The 4,791-nt window shown below is 38.7% G+C and overlaps 1 long non-coding RNA gene across 1 annotated transcript in view; it reads left to right on the top strand.

Moving 5' to 3' along the window:
• Window positions 1-4,791, top strand: part of LOC108541726 (uncharacterized) — a 57,155-nt gene that overhangs the window by 400 nt on the left and 51,964 nt on the right. The gene's annotated exons all lie outside the window — the stretch shown is intronic.

The following is a 4,791-nucleotide window of genomic DNA, read 5'->3' as shown; positions in this document are numbered from 1 at the left end:
GTGGACTAGACATCAGAACCCCAGATCCTTAATGGGGGTTCCGCTGTTAAATAGCCTGGGGCAGGGATTTGATTTCAGTTGCCCCATGCATAAAATATGGGTAATACCCACACTACTTGCCCCACAGAATTATTTTTTTCTTTTTTAAAGCATAAATGTATATCAAGGACGTTTTGCCCGTTTTAATTATAGAAGCACATACGTGGTTTTTGGTCTAAGTTGTGTCTAGGAGTGAATTTGGAAGTCATGGAGGGGGTTCCATGACTTGAGATAGCTCAAATTAATGAGTTAGTTTAAAAACTCAGAAAGCATTGAGTTTGTACTGCAGGTCAAAACTACAGTTTGGGAAAATCCTGATCTGATACTAATTTAGTAATTCTAATTAACATATTTTCATCCTTGTCCCAAACTCAATCTTTTCTGAAATTACTTTTATGATTTTGAAAAGTCATGAATAGAAATGAGAAAAAATGCTTAGCTTTTTTTTTTTTTTTTTTTAACAAAGCTTATACATAAGAAAGTTAAGTGGTCGTGTATAATCAACGACATTAAATTGCTTTCCTCCTTTGAAAAAGAGGAAAGTCGTTTTTTTCTTGCCAGTCATTTATCTGTATGAGAAACTATGCCTTTACTCTGCAGTCAAACTTTAATTTCTGATTGAGTTGTAGTTATAGAAGGACGTACTTTGTATGTTTAACCTGATGGTTGAATGTTTTGTAAAACTGATGAGTCGTATGTTCTGAAAGAGGCCTTTTAAGAACAGACCTTATTTTGGGTCAAGCCAGCATTCTAACAGTAGTCCTAATATCTGAAAATTACAAATATTTAAAATAATAGGGTTTTTTTGCTTTAAAATATTTATCTGGGATTTTAAAAAGTGATAGGAATGTAATGTAAAATGTGAAAAAGAAAGGATTCAAACATAATTCAGAAATAAGAGTTGGCCAGGTGCCATGGCTCATGCCTGTAATCCCAGCGCTTTGGCCCAGATCAGCAGATTGCTGAGGTCGGAGTTCCAGACCAGCCTGGCCAACATGGGGAAACCCCCTCTCTACAAAAAATACAAAAATTAGCCGGGCCTAGTGGCGCTAGTGGGTGGATTGTTGCAGCCTAAGCGGTAGACGTTTGCAGAGAGCCATGATTGTGTCACTGCCCTGCACTTTTTTTTTTTTTTTTTTGGTCTCAAGAAAATAAAATAAGAGGTAAGATTACAAATCAGTGGAATTAAAGGGAAAAAGATAACCTCAGTAATAGCAAATGAGGCTTCCTAGTAGAAAGTTTGGAAAAAAATACTTAGGATGGGAACTCCACATTGTATAGAATAAAGGAAAGGAAGTAGAAAAACAGTGGTGTAGGTAAAGAAATGAGTAACTTGACAAATTTTGAAAACCCGCTTGCAATGCTGTACTGGGAGCTATTTTAATTTAATAAAGTCTCCAAATACTTGGTAGTTGAATTTAGGATAAATGTAACCAGACCATCGAGCAGCTGAGATAACTGAGAAACTGCTTTCTAAAAGTTGAAAATTGTGTTTCTGCCTCTTTGAAGCTATTGGCAAGGAAACTGTAAATTTCAGTGTAAAATGCATATCTCATGTCCAATTAGAGTAGGTTCCTACTTACATAGAATGACTATCTTTATTCATCTTTGGATTCTCCCTCACACCACCACCATCCCCCATTGCCTAGCATGATTTCTTGCAAATAATTTGGATTGATTGAGTTGGATATATCTCTTAGTTAGTGGACTTATTTTTTGAATAATTAGATTAAATTGTAAAGTCCTTGAAAAAAACTATCTTATTATTATATACTCATCCCCTAACAGTGCCTTGTCCATAGTAGGTACAGGTACTCTGTATCTTTTGAAACACTGAATATATTTGTAAATATTAAGTTTTAGTTGAAAAGGAACTTTTATTTATCAAACACCTACTTTTATCACAAACCTTAAAAAATGTAATTCTACTTATGGTCACATTTATAAAAAATAATGTTTATCCTTATTTTAGAAATGAGGGAACTCAAGCTCAAAAATGATGAGTAAAGTTTGCTATCACAGAGAGTGAAAGACTAATTAGAAATTCAGCCTTAGGGCTGTGTGGCTCCAAAGTCCACATTCTTTCCATTACACTACACTGCTCTCTTGAGCTTAGTTTAGTTTTTTCGGTTCTTTTTTTTTTTCTTTTAATGATTCAAAGCAATAAGATCTTGCAAATAGTGTCAGTATTACAAGTGGCATTTATCCATTGATGGTACTTTGAAATATTGTGATTGTTGGAATTATATGGCGCTTGTCTTAAGGATTGGGGGTTTAGTGGGCTTCATACACAAAACTGGAGCAGAAGCACCTGAACCAAACATAATTTGGGTTGCCATCCTTGTATCATATGACCTCGCTTCAGAACTTATATTGATTAGAGCCAAAGTGGACATCTGACCAAGGTGAGCCCATCAACAGACTGCCTGGTGGCCTATCACTTATAAGGCACTGCCCAAACAGAAGCAGATAAGATTTTTTTGGCCGGGCGCAGTGGCTCAAGCCTGTAATCCCAGCACTTTGGGAGGCCGAGACGGGGATCACGAGGTCAGAGATCGAGACCATCCTGCAACACAGGAACCCTGTCGTCTACAAAAAATACAAAAAATAGCCGGCGGTGGCGGCGCCTGTATCCCAGCTACTGGGAGGCCGAGGCAGGAGAAGGCGTAAACCCCGGAGGCGGAGCTTGCAGGAGCTGAGGATCTGCCCACTGCACTCCAGCTGGGCAACAGAGCGAGACTCTGTCCAAAAAAAAAAAAAAAAAAAAAAAAAAAAAAAAAAAGATTTTTTTTTCTCGCTCTCCCAGGAATTTAATCCAAAGAACCCAGAGGGAAATTGCAGTTGGTGGCAGATGAGAAAGCAATCACAGTTGAATCAGAAAGAAGCAGACATGGGGAGTGTCACTAATTTTTTGTCAATTGTGGAACATAAGTGCAAAGATTCATAAAATACTGCTGCTGAAATCTAGGACTGCCATTTATCCAGAGTAACGCACCAGGTGCAGCTTCACTGAGGCCAACTTGTTAACAGCTGGATTAAGTGTGAGCATCTCATTACTGCCCGGTATAATAACCCTTCTCTATCTTAGATAATGTGGATGTATCTCTTTTCACTGCAGCCAGATGAGTTTAAATGAAGCAGCATCCCCCAGTCCTACAGTGGCTCTTGAAACCATCCAGTCAGCCTGGAGAATACCGAAAACTTTCTGGGAGGTAAAAGAGCTATGGTGGCTTGTGAGCCCCCCACAGTGATGGGGTTCATCTGTGGCTAGCTGAAAGAGATGCCTGAGAGGGGAGGGGGGCACTGGAGAAGGTAAAGGACAGAGGAGACAACAGAATATGTTACATAGGGAAAGGAACATGGGTTACAGGGAACTGGGAAAGTACATGGCCTGTTTGTCCACTTACCAGAACTTCGCCATTGTGTCATGCTTGGTCAAATTGAATACATTTCAGGATGAGTCTCTTGACTGGAATAGTATTGGACATTTAGGAGACCAAATGACTTGTCCTCCTTCTTCAGCTTCCTTGTCTGGGCTTCCTGAAGGTAGGAACTGCATCTGTTTACCATGGTATCCCCCAAGACATCGTAGGTAGTAAATAGCGAGTGAATGAAATAAATGCATGAATAGTTTTTGACATACCTGACTTAGATAGGCCCTGTTGACCTACTGACTGCAGAAAAAAACAAATAGTCTAAGTAGAGAATCCTTTCATAAGCCATTCCAGTTAGGAGGCAGCATACTGATGCAGTTAAAAGAGTGGGCTTTGGTTTTTATCAGATATAGGTTTCAAAACCCACCTCTAGAAATCAGATTTCTCATACTTAATCTTGATTTTGTTACTTAATTTCTGTAAGGCTTGATTTTATCATCTGTGTTATAAAGTATATTGTCTGTTTCATAGGGTCATTGTAAGGTGTAAATCTAAAGTGCTTAGCATAGTACCTAGCACAAAGTCAGTACTCTGTAAGTAGTGGCAATTATTATTAACTGTAATAGTTGTTATTGTTATAACTATTGCTCTCTGCCACTTGTTATATCACAATCAGGATAGAAAAACAAAATTGAGAACAGTCTTTACTCATGATTTCACAATTTCCTACATAAACCATGGTCCTCTGCTCTGGGCCATTCCATGTCTTAGGGATTAGGATTTGGGAGGTTGGTCTGAACTCTATTGCCCAAGATTTATGCTTATTGTGTTTTTTATCTTCAAGGTGTATCTGGACCTCATGCCTCCTAAACCCACTCCTACCTTTATTTTAGCCACCTATGATTCAGACTATCCTTTCTAAAGCACTACTCTCATGATTTCAATCCATCTCTTCTCCTCCTGCCTTTACCCCATGTTTCCTCATTGCTTATCAGATGAAGGCCAGTTGCTTAGGCTAGCATGCAAGGTTTTGATTTATTTCCACTGCTAAATCCCTCTCAGTCTGGTTTATCCATATTGGCCTAGGATGGTTTAAAGTTCTGCCATCTTCCTGCAGTTGTCCAAATCTCAAAAAACCAGTTACTCTATGTTTAGGGCAGCATTGAAAGTAGAGGGAGCTATAGTCTTTCAGTCGATCCTGAGGAGGAGTTGGCTTCTATATTTATAGGGGCCAAGAGTAAGTCTTCAGCCAGTTTTGTGGTATAAGGTCTAGCAGTTTGATTTTCAGCAGTTCTTCCTCTGCCACAGTTTGCTCTTGCTGTAGAATTGATAGATTAAAATGCCTCCTTAAATATGTCTCCAGGCTTCTTTTTTTTTT

This window comes from Rhinopithecus bieti, unplaced genomic scaffold (genome assembly GCF_001698545.2).
Source record: "Rhinopithecus bieti isolate Rb0 unplaced genomic scaffold, ASM169854v2 scaffold_759, whole genome shotgun sequence".
NCBI classification, from domain to species: Eukaryota; Metazoa; Chordata; class Mammalia; order Primates; family Cercopithecidae; genus Rhinopithecus; species Rhinopithecus bieti.
Note: the sequence above shows the minus strand (reverse complement) of the source record. Positions and strands in the feature narration are given on the sequence as shown.